The 19,338-nt window shown below is 37.9% G+C and overlaps 1 pseudogene across 1 annotated transcript; it reads right to left on the minus strand.

Annotated features, from left to right (window-relative positions):
* Nucleotides 1-8,396: 8,396 nt before the first annotated feature.
* Nucleotides 8,397-11,133, minus strand: LOC145111968 (germacrene A hydroxylase pseudogene; annotated as a pseudogene). Its single transcript, XR_013710397.1, has 3 exons — nt 10,989-11,133; nt 9,734-10,452; nt 8,397-9,002 (listed from the first exon to the last, which is right to left on the minus strand). The product of XR_013710397.1 is annotated as a germacrene A hydroxylase pseudogene (transcript).
* Nucleotides 11,134-19,338: the final 8,205 nt, after the last annotated feature.

Consider the following 19,338-nt stretch of genomic DNA (forward strand, 5'->3'; position numbering starts at 1 on the left):
TTTATACAAATTTTCCAACAACTAGGTCAGAAAAGCCCAAAACCAGAAAAATGTGTGTTTTCACAAAAATCAAGCCAAAAATGATATTTTTGACAAAAATGGGTTTAAAATGTTATTTTTACCACAATCTAGTCATCAACACAAGTTTTCAACAAAATGGAGACTAAAGTGTTATTCTTACAAAAATTGGGCCTTAATTGTAAATTTTTGGCTTATTGGGCTAAGAACGTCATTTTTACAAAAAGCGGACTTTTATGCTATTTTAGTGAATACTTGAACCAAAACCAACGATAAACTAACAAACGGATTAATTTTGATCCCTTTCTAGGTTATTGGGCCTTTGTGGCCCATTTATATGTTTGATAGGTCATGTATACTATTTATATGTTTATTGGGCCTCATTGACCCATTAACATGTGCGACGGACCTTGGATACTATTTGCGTGCTATTTGGGCCTGTAAATGCCTTACATGTGAAATGGGCCTTAGTTGTCCTTTCATATATATTTCGGGCCCATGTTATATAATCTCATTCCAATTGGGCCTTGAAATGATTTACATGTTTAGCGATGCCTTAGTGGTTCACTTACATGGTTCATTCGGCCTGGAATGAGTTTATACTTTTCTTCGCGTAAATTCGATTAAGGATCTAGTGAGTTTTGTCGGTTGGCACCTATTAAGTGTACGATCATAGCCTGTAGTTATACCCAGAGTCTCTTGGAGGGAGAGTGGGGATTTGTGTATAGATCTATACGGGGATGACACCCCACACCTGAGCTGTTCGCTACAGTTAGACTAACTCAGTCTAGGGTGACGAAAACCTTATAATCAAAACCGGCGTCCAACAACGCCAAGACAGGCGAAATTGTCATTATTTAGTATGGTTATGACGGCTCACTTAGAGGAATTAACACTATGAAGTTTACGGAAGACCATTCTCTTTTCTCTTGGATTACTCGGAAACATACTCGTACTGGTACTCAACCTCGGGGGTTGGTATGGCAGCTTTCTTTTTTTACAGACAACATCGGGTTGTCTGGGGACATTCTCTTTACATTCTCTTTCATTCTCTCTACGTTCTCTTTACCCCTTTTATTCAAATAAACAATAACATACATGCATTAATACAAGATCTGACATAAACGTACTAAACAGCTTTCAGAAAATATAGGATTTTCTGGTGGTTGCAAAGTTATACAAATCATTTTCACAAACATGCTTATGAACTCACCAACATTTTTATGTTGACCTTTTTAAATTAACTTGTATTCTCAGGAAACCGTTGAAGCGGGATGAACGAAACAAACTAATGGATATTTTGTTATATTTTGTTTCATCATACTCTGACTATTTTGGCATGTAATATTCAAATACAATACTCGATGTAAACAATGAATGTTGTTATATTACATGTGTGATGATGATGATGTTATGTTTCAATTATATACTCTGTAATGATATTACAATGTTGAAAGTCACACCAAGCCCCCGGACGTTTTCGCCGTCTGGTTCGGGGGTGTGACAGTGCTCCAAATCAATCTTCCGCTCTCGAGCTCTAGCTATCATGCCATTCAGGGTCTTGCACCCTGAAAATCTCATAAACTCACTCATATCATCCCTCAACATATCATGATACCTCACCTTCTTCATCTCCTCGTCCTCCGCATACTGTGGAACCAACAAAACCCTCTCCCGAAATGAGGGAGTTTGCACTCCCAACTGTCCAACCGCAATCTCGACCCGAAAGGCCTCGAGTCTCTCATCCAGCAACTCCATAATCTCAGTGCAGTACGTGTATTGATGCTCCTGCTTAATTTCCATGATCCCCTCCTTGATCGTACCAAAGATCACATGAGTTTGCTCCAAAATACCACGGGTGATTTCCGACAAGATGAACTCCCGCACCCGCTCATCCATCGGCTCAACACCAACACCTAATCCTGAACCAGAACCCGAACCTCCTCCACGAGTTCTCATCACCATTCTCAAAAGCAACTAGACAATAATCAAAACATACTCAAAGAATCCTTATCCCACAGGCTTCCTAGATTCTCCTTGACCATCCTTGATTCGAGTACAGATCCTATGCTTTCAGTAGTACGGGCCCAATACTAACTTCTACACCTATCCATACTTTCCTCAAGAGTTTTCCCGAATCCTCTAAGTCACCTTCTCTAATCGATACTCCAAGTACCTGCTAAACAGCGCAACCAAACCCACTAAAGCACTTCCTAGGATCTCCTAGGTTCCGACCTCACCCTGCCATTAGCTGCTGAAGAACTCCCACTAATATCAGCTAATTACTTCATGAATATAATCACATGCCACAAATCTTAGATAATCCTTCGAGTAACAAAATCAACCCTACAACGGTTAGACTCAGACGAGAGATTCACAATAGAGTCAAACCCATCACTCCAAGATTATTTAACGTTTGCAACATGTGACTTGACATATTCACTTAATAGTTAACTCACATCACTAAGAGTTCCATAGAGCACAAAGCAAGAAACATTCATGCAGTAACACTCCAAGCCATAGAACAAACAAAGGACATCCTAAGCTCACTTACTACTATCCATGCTTGGAACCTCCACTCTTACTGCCGGTTGCCTTATGCATGCAAATTATACACAATACAGGATCAAATAGACTGTCGAATAAAAGAATCGACCCTAGCACCACAACCAAACGAGGGACATGAAATAAGTCCAAATAAGTCATTCTAAGGCTATATGATCCTAATCATATACAATTTTTAAAGCATACACTTAGCAATTACTGATACCAATACATATTCCCAATCTAGCATAACATCCAATGCTTCATAGGCTACAAAGCATCACATATCAGGCCAATCTATCATGCAAGTCCTGAAAGTATCCCTAGCCGTATCCTAGCATGAAAACATTCATATCATATAACATATCAACATGTATGGGTATTCTGGGAATCACATACTTGAGTGTGGTCGATTGCACGCATCACACCCCCTTTTTCTTTATAAAAATCTTTTTAGAAAATTTATTTCCTTTCAAAAGATTACCAATTCCTCAGTTTGAGTTCAGAAACACCCTAGAGTGTGCCCGAATCCCTCAAACCAAGGCTCTGATACCAACTTGTAACGTCCCAAAAATTATAAGGTAAAAAACTTCATTTTTAATTCAACCAGAAACACCAATTATCCTTTTCAATCATTCAAAAGTATATTAGAATAAAAATGTTATCAGAGTACAATCTCAAAAATCATATAGTTACAGAAACATAGGTGGATGCAATGCGATCAAGTCGGGCCCTTCCCTTTCAAACCGGAAGTACCTGAAATCATAACCATAAAACTGTACGCACAAAGCTTAGTAAGTTCCCCAAAATACCACATAGCAAAACATACAAGTGCCATGGGCTTCCCCAATGGTCTTTCCATGAAATATCGAGGGCCAAATCTCGGTCTAACATACAAGTGTCATGGGCTACCCCCATGGTCTTTCCTTGCAATGTAGATGGCCAAATCCCGGTCTTACATACAAGTGTCATGGGATACCCCCATGGTCTTTCCTTGAAATGCCAAGGGCCAAATCCTGGTCTTACATACAAGTGCCAGGGGCCATATCCTAGTCTTTCATGCAAGTATCACAGAGACAACTAGCATTCTACATAAAATTATAATGGGCTGGCATTGGTGCCTTCGGCCCACGGTTACAGTAAGAAAACTCACCTCAATCTGAGATAACCAAAACACATGCGCTGATGCTACCGAAATCCTCACACTGAATACAACCAAAACATCCTTAATCAATAATTAAATACAACTTTCCAAAATCCAAGGTCCCAAACCATATTCTCTACTTCCAATGGGTAAAAGACCATTTTACCGTTCTCAGATATGATGCAATAAACCATGAACCAAACTCCAAAACTCCAAAAGACCCTGCGTACCCAACTCGTACGGCCCACTGAAGCACAATGTACAACTCACTAAAGCTCATGGACGAGGACTTCATGTATTATGTTGAGCGTACGCATACATACGCCCAACGTACTCATCAGATGAACAAAACTTCATATTAAGCAATTAATGTTTAAGGATAAAATGTCCAAACTCAGATCTAACCTCTAAATAAGGTCTTAATCCATAAAGTTGCCAACTTTACTCCTTTGCATGTCTTAATGGGACCCAAAACCCGTTTTTATCTAGCTAAACCCATAATATGAACATCAACTTAAGCATGATTCATCAAAAACCATCAAGATGACATAACTCCATAATGGATAAAGTTTCCAATTTTATCTATTAGAATGGTCCAACCAACCAAGATCTAGTCTTTAAATCTCAAAGGGACCAAAAATACATTTTTTCCAACTTAACGCATTAAGTCCAAGTCTCAACCTTTTAGATCTGAATCAATATGATGTTTAGATAGATAAAGTTTCCAACTTTATCCATAACAAGGTTACAAACTTTCAAGATCTAAACTTTATGCATTAAAGTGACCAAAAGCTCATAACACCCACGACTAGCTAGATCTATCAAATGCATCATCAAGATTCAAACTTTATACTTCTAGAAAAAAGATCAAGGTGAACAAAGTCTGTATATACAAGCTCCGATGCAACCAACACTTCTCCAATGAGCTCCTTCTTCTCCAAGATGCACCAAGAACACTCCAAAGCACTTAAAAACACATTCTTTTTGCTCACAAGGCTCAAACTAGGGTTAGGGTTTCAAGGGAGGGTTTTTGAGTGGTGGAGGCTGAGAATGGAATGGGTTTGGGGAAGTTAAAGAGCTTAAATATGGTTCAAACCACAAAAATAATGTTTGGGCACTGATCGCGTACGCCCAGCATACTCCTGGTATGCCCAGTGTACTCAGGGATACCCTAGTATGCCCAACATACTTCCCCGTACGCCCAACGTACGCGGCTTAACCCAAAACCGTCCTAACTTAAAACGGTCATAACTTCTTCGTTTCAACTCTGATTTCGACGATCTTTATATCAATAGAAAGGTATTGAGGAGCTATACAGCCCTATCTAAATACTTTTGACTTAAAATACCTCGAACTAAAATTATTAATTCGTAAAAGGCCTGAACCACCACTTTTACCATTATACCATTGGGCTCTAAAACACAAACCGAACTCTTGGATCACATAATCTACATTACCCTCATCCAAAAGGGTCTAAACCTCTCTTTTCCCAAAGCCTTCTACCTTATGATAATTGATCTTCGGTTCACGGCCCCGAACTATGGAAAGACTCCGAACAGGATGTTACACATACACATAAGCAGATACATACATACACACATATGTATATATGTATGTACGAACATATATACATCCATACATGTACATACATATACATACTAACAACTCCTCTTTTATATATCTAATTCCAAAAACCCGATACCCTTTATCATTGAAGGATTATAAGTGGGTAAACTTTGTTGGTTGCTTATACAAGGTGCTTTTCAAATTTATTTATAATCGTTTAAAGAATGTATTACCGTCCCGAGCATATGTCGTATGTAGAAGGGTGAGTATTTTAGATGACCTAATTTTACTTAATGAAATATTCTCTTGGTCTAAGAAGATAAAGGAAAAAACATTAATTTTCAAGGTGGACGTTGAAAAAGCATTTGGCAATTTAATTTGGGAATTTTTAGACTTGATTATTAAGAAAATAGAGTTTGGGTGGAAGTGGAGAAGATGTGTTATGGGATGTCTTTCCTCTAGTAGAGCCTTCTTCTTGGTCAATGGATCTTCGACTAAGCAGGTTTACATCAAAAAGGATGTGAGACAAAGTGACCCCCTTAACCCGTTTCTTTTTATCTTCACTATGGAAAGTGTACACCTGTCTATGGAGGCGGCTTGCGACCTTTACTACTTTATAGGCATCTCTTTTCCTCACAATGGTATGGATATTTCTCATCTTATATATGTTGATTATGTAACTTTTATTGATTAGTGGTCGAATATTGATTTTTTCATCCTCTATAGATTACTTTGTTGTACCTTGCATCGGGTTAAAGGTGAATTTACATAAAAGGAAAGTTTTTGTTGTTGGTGTTAACAATGTGGATATTGATAGATTTGATAGTATTTTGAAATGTGATCCCACATATTTCCCTTTCATTTATCTTTGTTTACCAGTGGGGCTAATATGAAACTTGCTTGGCATTGAGCTCCGATGGTGGACAAATTTAAGGCTAGTCTTTCAAATTGGAAAGTGAAATCTTTATCGTTTGGTGGCGCCTCACACTTGTGAAGTTTTTTCTTAAGAGTCTTCATATTTATTATATCTCTTTGTTTTGTGCTCCTAGGACGATTACCAATCTTGAGAGTATTAAAATGTGGTTATTATGGGAAGGTAATTATGACTAAAGAAAATATTTTGGGTTGTTTGGGATGTGGTTATTAAACCGAAAGAGAAGGGTGATTGTGGTGTTTGTTGTCTTGATTCCACCAATGGTGGTGGAAATTAAAATTTGAAATGATTCCTTTTGGTTCTCGTGTATAAAATCCATCCATAATCTCAAGCTCATTGACGGGAATCCTTTAACTAAAATATCTATAAATGGCGTTTGGTTCAATATATAACAAGTGGATATGGATATTGCAAACATGGGTATTACATTAAATAACTTGTTTAAGAGGGTGGTGGGTATTAGAGATAAGACGTACTTTTGGAAAGACATTTGGTGTTGCGATTTAGCTTTGAAAGATCTTTGTCCCAATTTGTATGATTTGGAGAGAAACACATATTTTTTGGTTATGTAAAGGGTGATTTTAAAACTTGGAATAGAATCATAGTGGATTTAATTGGGATTGGTGTTAACAATTAAGAATGGGAAGGGGGACTAATTAACTCATGGTTTTGGTTGACTTGGTGAGTGATTCCAGTTCAACAAGGGCTATGCCAAATGTCATTGGGAGGGTGATAATTTTGACTCCTTAACTGTAAAGGCGTTGTGGCAACTTATGAACAACTACAAAGATTCCCAAACAAACATAATCAAATGAGTGAAGTGGATTTCTCTAACAGTTAGTTATTTTACATGGAGATTGTTCAAAAAAAAGAATCCCTACTTTCACTAACTTATGAAAATGCGAGATTAATGCTTCTTCCAAATCATGTCCGTTCTATCAATCATCAAAGGAGACTATCAATCACTTATATATTATCATGGTTTTGTTGTGCATATATGGAAGTGGTTGATGCAATGATCTGGTATGTTCAAGGACCAACCTTCCTCGTATTCAATTCTTTTGGAGATGCTCTCAATTCTAGTATAGGTGGTAAAATGTTAAAAAGCTAATTTTGTCTATTGTCTACTAAGCTTTAAAGATGATCTGGAAGGCACACAATAAATTTATCTGTAGGAACGAAAGGCAGGAGGTAATGCTTTTGACGATTGATATAAGTATGAGCACGTTTAATTGGATTAAAGTAGGTGTAAATTTAACAATCGTGATTGGTTTGTTTGGTGTATTTGTAACCATTTATGAACTTTTATTGTAATTGAATTGAGCTTCTCGCTGAAGTCCTTGCTTTTTTTTGCTAATACATTCGATTGTAGTTCCAAAATAAACTTATTTTAATGAGGGGTTAACGGAAGAATAGGTAGAAGGAGAAATAGATTTCAAAATGAATAAAAAAACTATGAAATTTGTATGGTAGAACCTCTTACAAAATTTTTGAGATATCAAATTAAAACTAATTTGAACTTGGTTATTAGTTATCAAATTGTCCTAATATATAAAGGTTATAAATTACTGAGAATATATATATATATATATATATATATATATATATATATATATATATATATATATATATATATATATATATATATATTACAAAGGGATATCTACAGAAAAGTTCCAAAATTTTGGAAAAAGTTTCAATAAAGTCGTAAAAGTTTTTTTTTAATAGAAAAGTTTCAATTATTTAACATTTTGTCTAAATTAACGAAAAAGTCATTTTTTATATTTGAATAACAAATAATAGATTATATGATTTTTTCAAAATAATGAGACTTTTATGTTAAAAAAAAATAAGGATTTTTTTAAAATTTTTTCCAAAATTTTGGGACTTTTCTGTAAATATCCCATATTACAAATTAAAATTATGAAACATAAATAAAAATTTAGTTTACGATATGGAACTAGGAACCATTTTATCAAAGAAAATATCTTATTGTAGTGACCTTGGAAAATAATTATAGATGTGAAATGACCCAAATACAAAAAAGTTATATTATTGCATTGATAGAGCTAACGAAAATTAGAGAAACACAAGAAACAATTATTTAGTATATTACAATCATAATGGTTTTTTATTGGTCATGCACATTTCTTGATCTTAGAGATTCATAGATACTCATTGACTATAGTATTAACCGATGATTGGTACCAAAACTAATGCAGACTTTCTATGAACAGCAGCGCCAAAGCACTCTGACATGTCTAGATGTTCATTCGTTTCTCCATTGGGAAGTTTCCAGTTGAAGTGATAAAGTATATTAGCAAGAGGGAGTCGAACATTGGCTAAACCTAGGCCTACTCCAGGGCACATTCTTCTCCCAGCTCCAAATGGGAGATATTCATACTCTGCACCGACCATATTAGTAGGGTTGTTTTCAAACCTCTCTGGTATAAAACTTTCAGGATCTTTCCAGTATTCTGGGTCCCTGTTTATTGCAAAGGCATTGATTATAAGTTTGGTCTTTTTAGGTATATCGTACCCTTCCAAAAAACATGATTCCCTAGACTCTCTTGCCATAAGCAAAGGCCCTGGAGGGTGCAACCTCAACGTTTCTTTGATTACTTGGTTTAAGTAGCCGAGGTCTCGGATATCTTCCTCTAGGATCCTTTCTTTTCCATTTAGCAATTTCCTTAGTTCGGTTTGTAGTTTCTCCATTACTCTGGGACTTCTTATCACTTCTGAAAGTGCCCATTCAACTGTCGCTGCTGAGGTGTCCGCTCCAGCTGCAAACACATCCTGTATTATATAATTATTAAACCATTATGTTTGTAATACGATAATATATATATATATATATATATATATATATATATATGTTTACGTTCATTTGAGACCATGTTAATTTTGTGAGACCGTGAGACGCAATCTAAAAATAATTTTAAAATGCAAATAAAAAGGAAAAATCCGAAAATTCTTTTTTTAATTATTATTTTCGTCATTTTCTTTACCTAAAAAAAATAAAAATAAAATAAAAAAATAAAGATAATTACTGTTTTTTTTAATACGTGAAATATTATAATAGAATATCTTACACTGTAAATATTCCAATGTGATTTTTAGAATGTTAGAATATTCTGGTATTCTAGTAGATTTTGTCAGATATGTAAAATATTCTAATATTCTACTAAAATATTCTAAAATTCTACTAGATTATTTCACAGATATTTCAAAAAAATGTAATTTTTTTATTTTATTTTATTTTTTTGATAAAAAAGTGACGAAATCAATATTTAAAAAAAATTCGAAAGTTTTCAATTATTTTGCATTTTAAAAATGTTTTTTTTTATCTACGAACTGAGTGGCTAAGATTGCGTCTCTCTGTCTCACAAAATATAGTGGTCTTACATGAACTTAACTATATATATATATATATATATATATATATATATATATATATATATATATATATATATATATATATATATATATATATATATATATATATATATTGGTATTTGAAAACTTACCAAAAGGACTGCTTTTATATTATCAATCGTCAAAGGAAACTCAGTGTTATCTTTGACTCTTAGCAAAATATCAAGAAAGCTTTCATGGGATGTGTTGCACTGTTTTTTTAGGGTTTCAGAAAATACTTTGTTAACTATATTCTCAACTGCTTTGCGTATCTTGGCTAACCTAGCACGTTTGCCTGAAAGATGATGAATAAATTTTTTGGAAGGAAAGATATCAGCCACATCAAAACCTCCCATTTCTGTTAATGTCTTCCTCATCAAATCTGAAAACAATATTGGGTCCTTTAGTCCTTCACCGAATGCAGCCCTACTTACTATTAATGCGATCCTGCTGAAAATTCTATGGGAAAGATCGATAGGTCTCCCTGGCCCAGATGATTGAATGTCTTGAACAAGATTCCAACACTCCTCCTCACGGAGAGAATGAAACGACTTCACTTTCTTGGCACTCAAAAGCTCTATGGTGCATAGCTTACGTAATTGTCTCCAGTATTCACCATACGGAGAAAAGACGATATCTGTGCTATGATATACGACAACCTCAGCAGTTAAATTTTCGGGTCTATCTGCAAATGTTAAGTCATAGTTTGTCAAAACCTCCTTGGCCAATTTTGGGGAGGACACCACAATTGTGGAGATCTCACCAAGTTGTAGATGCATAAAAGATCCGTACTTCTTGGCTAAGTTTGTAAGACCATGATGTGGCAAAGTACCTATATACGTTTGTCAATAGATGTATATTTGTTTAGTTATAAGAAAACAAAAATACAAAATACATGCGTTATCCATGCATGGATGCAATTAATTAAAAGTATATTTAGAGCATCCACAATGCATAGTTCAATGGGAGAGTTGAATGAGGTGGCATGCCTAATTGGCATTCAATGCATTAAACTCTACCATTGTAGGATGTCATGTTGACATTCAATGGGTATGGAGTCAATGGTCATTGAACTCTTCCATGGGAAAAATGAAACCTTTTAACTATTAAATATATATTCCATTGAACTCTATTGAGTTCAATGCATTGTAGGAAAATTAATATAGAGTTGTATAGCAAGTAAAATGATGATGTGTCAATCCATTAAACCCTAACAATTTTAATGCATTGTGGATGCCCTTATATGTAGAGATCAAAACAAAACCATCATTAAGATGATCTAGTGGTGATCACTTAGGATTTAACACTGCAAATGAAACATGTTTGATTCATATATAAGAATATACAGACCGAAACAAAGATATGTACCAATTAAATGATGCATGTGTCCTATGATAGGAAGTCCCCATGGCCCAGGAAGGAGTTTTCTCTTGGGTGTTTGACGAGTGGCAAACTTGAAAAGAAAGAAGAGGAGAGTGGTAAGAGCAATGAAAATAATAAAAGAGAGTTCCATTGTTAATGCTGAACATAGAATAATTAAATGAACACTTATAGTTCTTAAATAGCTGACATAAATCTTGAAATAAAAAGTATTGAATAGATATTTTAGTCATATAGTTTATATTAGTAATATATATTTATACCAATATTGAATTTAATTTTATAATAAAAATTGAGGTTTTTTTAAAGATAGTGAGAGAAGGATGACCTTTGATCTTTGACCTTTGAACCAAGGATATATTTGACCATTGGACTCGACGGGATGCTGGTGGCTTAGAGGATTTCAACTCGTTGGTAATGGCACATCTATTATTGTCATAGAGTCAATTGACTATGCATTTACAATTTTCTCTGACCATTTTGCTTGACAATCATAACTTTCCATTATTATTTTTTTTAATAATCTTTTTATATATTTTTTTAATAATCCATTTAATACTTATTTTTAATAACTATAAAATAAATCATGAAATTATATAAAATTATATTTCTTTTATATTGGTATACCACATAAATAATGTTTATATTATATTTTAATTTATTTTTGCATCTCACATCTTTCGTAACAATTTGGTGGCTACTTCATAAATCTATGTCACGATTATTATTATAAATGTTTTAAAAATCGATTCGGACCGGCAGATCGAACTGCAGCGATTGGATCGGGAACCAGATACGAGCATGGTTTAATAATGACTGATTTTATGTCAATTTCTAACCGGATCCAACCGGACGGTTTCTTCAAAATTCAGGTTGAACCGATGTAACAGAACCGGTAAAAAGTCGTTTGAACCGGTTTATTGGATTTGTATAGTTGGATTTTACTTAACCTGTTAGATAAACAACTTATTTCTAAAGAAAATTGAACATTTTCGGAATTTACACAACTCGAAGGCGGACGCACACTACCGCCAGATATAGAAAAAAATTTGGTTGAATCGGCGGTCGAATCGGTTGAATCGATGATCGAACCAGTTGAACCGGGAACCAGTCACCAAACCGGTTCAACTAAAAATCCGATTTTTAAAACATTAATTATTATAAATATAATTTATTAATATTTCAATATTACATCCTTTTACATCTTTAGTCCTTTATTTTATATTTTATTTTTCTGTTTCTATCTCTTTTAGTTATGATATATTTTATTTACAACCTACTACTATTATTATTATATATATATATATATATATATATATATATATATATATATATATATCAACAAAATATAAATTTATTTATAATCTTCAAATATCTCGTCTAATTGTATATTAAAATTATTGTGTAGTGCATTTAGTGGAATGTATGTATTCAAGCTAGCATTATATATGATTTCTCATCCATCAGAACGTTCTAATCTATAGCTACGACAAAGTGGCAAAAGGCTATGTTATAAACTAGGATAAATCTTACTTAAAGACAAAGTAGTTGCGAAATATATAAACTTGACAACTGATATATAGAATGATAATGAAAGACCAAATGCGTAAATAGATAAACATGATGAACAAAGAGCAATCTTAGATTTCAATGAATATCTTCTAGAAAGATGATGAAAGGTGTAAGGAGAATCACATCCCGGTTCGTCTTTTATAGACATGCAAAAAAGATAATCTCATAAATAACATCTGACACAAGATATATATATATATATATATATATATATATATATATATATATATATAAAGATCTATTGAAACAGTTAATAACCGAGCATCTTTATGAACTAATAGTTAATAATTGCTTATACGAAAAGGCGAAACACTAAAGTCAACTTCCTCTGATGCTCTTCTTCGAACGACACTTTACTTCAGATAACACAACACTTCGGTCATCATCTATTGATAAACTTCTGTAGTGGGTCACTTTTAGGTTCATCAATCTCCACTAAGTGACCGTAGCTGCTTATGATTTAGATATCTTAAGAGTTGTTCAGGAAATCAATTGTCCTTTGGAAGAATCTTCTGACAACAAACATCCATTTAATTTGCTTTATAATTTCCAATTTAGTTGCAACAGATGCTTCATGAGATTCTAGAGCAATGTTCATGATGCTATTCAAGAAGGGATTAGAGCAACAATGCTTCTAGCTTAGCCTGAAAAAGTGCTTCTCTTCTGTATCTTTGAGTCCATAAACAACTCCAAATTCGGGAGTGCCAGTGATGTCATATTCTCGATCTTCAATTCCTTCAAGGCGAGAATCCATATCTTCAATGTATAGAAGAGGAATAAGAAGTTTATTTCATAACAATTGATGCAATTTCAAAGGAGGTTCTTTAAAGAAAGGTTTTAGATTGGTATGAGAGCAGGCTTCGCTGATTCCTTGGCGGAAATTCTTCTCTTTAACTCATTTGCAATGTACAATAGATCAGCGGGATTGGCAATTAGGATGCCTGCTTCGGTGAGATAGTGTTCATGTTCATCAGATCTATGCAGTTCGAAAGCATAATACATAGTGCCTCTGAAAGGAAGAGATCAGAAAGTTTTGGTTTTGATAATTGTTCTTCTTAACCATCCACACCCATAGATCTTCTACTGGTACTTAGAGTAAAAACCACTTAGCCTCTTTCTTTCCTCATATATTGGATCACTCTAAGGTTTAATGACTTAAAGGAGAGGAAAGATAGGAAAGTATTGACCATTTGGAAAGATAGGAAGATCCCACTCGATTGGAGACTTCTCTTTTGGATTGTCTTCATCTTCATTAGATATGTTTTCGATAGTGACACTGTTGTGATATGTCTACGGGTTAACTCTATCTCTTTGAAGAATGGAATGAAGGGCTTGAGAATCACAGCAAAGAAAACAAGATCGTCAGTCGTCGTCCGGGAGGCAGTCCCGGAAGGAGGCTTCGACGATCAAGTTAGTTGGTTTCTTAGAGAGAAGGTGAAAAGATGTTGGGTAAGAGTGTAAGGGTCGTGTTTTTTCGATCCCTTCTATTGGAGGAGAAGGAACCTTTTTATACCTATGGTCAGGGGGACAGATCCCCGAAAGTATCTTCTACCTTTTTCAGGTTTGGCAGGGACGGATGGCCTTCTATTGGTAGATCGTGCTCTGTGAGTGGTTGTTTGCTATTGGTGCAGGTTTTCCAGGAGAGGCACCCTGAGCGCTACACCTGTCGCTCTCGGAGGCAATTGGTACTATTTTGTCCTGACACTAACCTTGGCGCTTGGGTGCCAAGGAACGAATACGGGATCGCGAGGGCGAGGGCGAGGGCGAGAACGCGGCGCTAGACATACGCCGTCCTTTGCCCAAACCGTCTACCATACTGACGGTTCCATTATGTTTGACGTATTCCTGGTGGGATACGTTATCAAGTCCCCTAGGCTAGTAGACGTCAGCGTCTGCTTAGGGTAGCTGAGTTGTTCTAGCTTAGATCTGGACACGCTTTTGGTGGGGATGGATCTTTGATAACCTTTGACGTGACAGAAGCGTCTGCACAGGCGGTTTCCATCATCATAACCGCTTGAACTTCACACCTGCATTTAAATCTTCCCCTGTTTGTGTCGATTTCTCTTTTATTCTTACTTCTTCTTACTTCTGCTACTTCTTTCCCTCTTTCTCTCTGTTTTTCGAAGAATAAAGGTTGGCCCCAATACCAGAATCGTTCCTTCTCCGAGCGATTTCACCGGTCTCCAAGAGCGGTTTGGCTTCCTCCCTGAGCATGGTGTGGAATACCCTCGAAAGGGGGCTATAATTTCTCGTCCGCCGGAGGGGAAAGTTGGAGTCCCCATTATGATCTTCGAGGATGGTCTGAGGCTGGCAACGGCAGACTTTTTCGACGAGGTAATGCGTCAGTATGGCTTCCACATGGACGATTTGAGTCTGAACGTTGTCAACAAGATTGTTGGTTTTGAACTCGTTTGTCGCACCCTTGGAGTTCTGCCACAGTTTTGGGCATTCAAAGCTTTCTTCAATTCTTCTACTCTGTCTAGTGCTTGAACTTTTTCCAAGAGGGGGGGGGGGTGTTCACGCCTTTATCTCTAACAAAAAAGCTCCAAAGAAAAACTAGCAAGACCGGTGGCTCTAGGTAAATCTCAACCTTTTCGGTTTTGGCTATCCTCGTTTGACTACTTTTTCCGATCGAGCACCAGAACTGTGGGCTGCCAGTGCCACTGTGGCGCAAGAATTGAAGACCATCTGCATCAATGGAGAGGATTAGGAGGATCATATGCTGGCTACAGTTGGGATGAGTGTTGCTTGGAGGGCTTGGGGGATGATGCCTCAGTTCTATGTTGAGAAGGATGGTAAGTACCTCTCATTCCCCCCTCCCTTTGGATTGTCGTTTTCTTGTGTTTTTCATGAACTGTGTTGGCGTGTTTCTCGTTTGCAGGTCACGAGACGCTCCCTCTACCGGTCAGTTCCGATCGTTCCTTGGCCCTTGCGGCCCTCTTGTTGCCTCTCCGCCCGGGTCTGATTCTCCCGTTGGTCAGGTGTTGATTGACGCGCTTGTCGGTGGTGTTACTCATGAGGAACCTTTGCCTTCTGATACGGAAGAGGAGGAGACGTTGACTGGACTGACTCGGCGTAACACTCGTGCGGCCTCCAAACGACGACTTTCCTGGCTAGATTTGCCGCTTGTAGAGTCTGTTGAGGCTAGCTCCTCGGGTCGACGCCGGATCAAGAGGCAGAACGTGGACTTCCTTTTGGGGGAGGCAATGGTAGTGGTTGACATCCCCGATGATGACACTCCGCAACAGTCGGAGGGGATGAGAGAAGGGGAGAATGAACTGCCCTATGGACCTAAATAGGAGCCAGTGGAAACTGCTGCCTCAGATGTTGCTCGCGAAGGTGTTCCAAACTCACCGGTCCTGCTTCTAACTAGGGAGAGTACTGTCGAGGGCTCTGCTTCTGCTCCGGTGCTGGTGGTTCCTTGTTTGTGTTTCCGGTCGAGCTCTGTGACTTCACGTGTGTGTTCCTTCATTTCCTTCTTTTCCATGCTTTGTGACCTTGCTGCACGAAGGCGTGTAGGTACGCTCAGTGATGTCCAACCTCACTTGGTGTTCGTGCTGACGATCCTTCATGTTTCTGGAGTGGTATGTTGTTGTTATCGCGCCCTCCCCCCTAGGCTATTCGTTTGGGGTTGGTGTCATTTCCTCTTGTTTTGGGTGTGGATATTTGTTTTTTTGCGCTTGACCGTATGGGTGTTAGTTATTGTTGTGCGCTGCTTTCTTGGGATGTGCGCGGTAGCCTAAGCGGCGATCGCCCGAAGTGGTTTTGCCTGTGTATTTAGGGATGTTACTGTTGCTAAGCCGCTGGTTGTTCTGAATTTTATTGTGTCATGTATTGTTGATGGGATGGCCTGTAGTCTGAAGAGAGCAGGTCGCCCTAGGATCATATCTTCTTCTGACTTGTGTGTAACTACCGAGAACTTGATTATCCTTGTTACCCTTTCCTTTTCATCGTGCCTGAGTAGTGTCAACAGGAGGTTTATGGTCCCGAGTGGCCATAGCTTGTGTCCTATGAAGCCCACGAGTAGGGCTCGGGTTGGGGGTCTTAGGCTTCTCTTCCAGGATGGTAGGATCCGTTCGAAACAGTGCTCATAGAGGACGTCGGTGCTGCTACCTCCATCAACCAGGGCTCACCAGATCTGATGTTGTTGTACAAGGGTGGGGATTATGATTGGATCTGTGGGGTCCTAGTCAGGCGCTCATGGGTCTTCCGATGAGAAACTTATGTTGAGAATATCGTCGGGTAAGCCGTCGATGCCATTGTGTAACACCCATAAAAATCATGCTAGATTTGAACTTTTTAAAAAACATTTCAAAACCATTAAATCATTACAACTTGTTTTCAAAATGTTTAATATCAGAGTTTTCCAAGAAACATAAACAATACATGAGGAGTTGTACGATCACGCCTTCGCCTTGTCGCGATCCCCTGATGTACCTGAAACAATAAACTGAAACTGTAAGCCCGAAAGCTTAGTGAGTTCCCCCAAAATACCCATACCCACAACAATACACATATAATCATAAACAACATACTATGGGTCCAGTCAACCATCGGGTTGGAATACCCCAGGCCCTCAACCATCCGGTCGGAATGCCAACATACTATGGGTCCAATCATCCTTGGGATGGAATACCCCAGGCCCACAACCAACAGGTTGGAATGCCCACACACTATGAGTCCAATCATCCTCGGGATGGAATACTCATGGACCACAACCAATAGGTTGGAATGCCCAGGTCTATTGGCTTCCGCACAAAGCAGGTAAGCCTCAACCGCCAAACAAACATGTGCACATATACCAGATAATCACATAACAGTCTATAAACAAGCAAATTGATCTAACGGATCATATCACATAACACACAATACCATCCTATCTACCAGGATGCCGATCTAACAGATCATACTAGCATAACATATCCAGATAACCATCCAAAGGGCCGGCCTTGGTGCCTTAGACCCTTGAGTATCGTGAGGATAATTCACCTCTCAATTATCGTCTCGAAAGATAAGCTCAAACTCTCAGATCACCGCCACAAACTCCACCACCTATATTTACCATAGAACCATACTCGTAAATTTCCAATTTCCCAAAATGCCCCAGAAGTCAATTAGTCAACCCTTGGTCAAAGTCAAAGTCAACGGTCAAGGTCAACGGTCCACGTTGACCCGACTCGTCGAGTGCAGTCACTGACTCGTCGAGTCCTTCCAAGACTCGAGTAGTCGTGAAATCCCCCGACTGACTCGTCAAGTTTCCCTTCAACTCGCCGAGTTCATGCGTGTCTAATTATCAGGAAAACCCTAGTTGACTCGCCGAGTCACCCCACTGACTCACCGAGTCCATGCAAAAGTCCTTGCACGACAATCTTCATCAGACTCACCGAGTTGACCATGCAACTCGCCGATTCCCTTCAGTCCTTTATCCATACAGATGCTTTTTAAGCCATTTTAAGGTTCCATATTGCAGATCAAGCTTCCCAAGGTATGTTTATCACGTAAAGTTGCAAACTTTACGTGCATGCAAGGCTCTAAAGGCTTAGAATGTCAAATCCAAGCTTGAAATGGAGTTTTACACCTAAGGATAGGTTTACACTTGCTAAAGCTGGAACTTTATGGACTTAGAGACCAAAGAGAGTTCAGATCTAAAGTTGCAACTTCAGATCCTAGCTCATACCCAAGAATAGCTTCCTAACATGCTAGAAAAGCCCTAATCTTTAACCAAATGGGATCTAGAAGAAAATGAGGTCAAGGTAACGACTTGATACCTTCAAATGATGCTAACTGAGGTAGATTTCAGATCCACACACGTTCCTTGCTGCTAGCTACTTGATCCTCAAGCTCCTCTCACTAAGATGCACCTTCCAAAGCTTCAAACACACAAGAATGGAGCACACACACGGATTAGGGTTTGCTGGACTCTCAAGAGGCTGTAAGGGAGGCTAAGGGAGGCTAATGTTCCTTTAAATAGGGTGAAAAACCCCGGAAATTAGGGTTTCATCCTCCAGCTCCTACTCGTCGAGTCCTATTCTGGACTCGGCGAGTAGGTCACTTAAACACATGGCCAAACCCGCTCCTACTCGACGAGTCAGGGCATCAAACTCGTCGAGTAGACCTTACAACTTATGAAAATTAAAGCCATAAAATTAATACCTGAAAGTTGGGGCGTTACACATTGGTTGGTAGTCGACGCCTGGCTCTGTTCTCGGGTCTTATAATTGCAAATATTTTATCCTTTTTGATTTGTTGTTTATTCGCCTCCTTCCGGGTTCTCCCGTCTTTCCGTTCGGCTTCGAACTTTGATCGTAGAGTCTTCGCGACTTCCGTTAAGTCTTCATTCAGTCACATGTCTTCTACTTCTTTTTTGAGGATCGCATACTCTCCAGTGTCGTGGGTTTTGCTCTTGTGATATTCGCAATATTTGTTTTTCTCTTTTTCCGTCCGTTGAGGGGTTTTTTCTACCGCGTGTACTTCCATCTTACGGCTCCAGGGCTCGTCTTTGACGAATGGGTGGAATCTATGAGATGAGTGTCTCGAATTTCTGTTATGTTTATCATGGCTTCCATCGTTGCGCTCCTTGTGGCTATGGTGGTAGTGGGAACCGACTGATTCTTGTTTGAGGTAGGCGTTCACTACAACTTTTAGATTGTCTTTGTTTGCGTTCTTCTCCCTCGATCTGCCTTAGGTATTTTTCGACCATGTATTTGAGCTCATCCATAGATTTTGGCACTATTCCTTGGATTTTCCTTGACAGGGGGCCTGAGAG

This window comes from Lactuca virosa, chromosome 5 (genome assembly GCF_052849685.1).
Source record: "Lactuca virosa cultivar CGN04683 chromosome 5, Lactuca_virosa_CGN04683_v6, whole genome shotgun sequence".
Classification (NCBI taxonomy): Eukaryota; Viridiplantae; Streptophyta; class Magnoliopsida; order Asterales; family Asteraceae; genus Lactuca; species Lactuca virosa.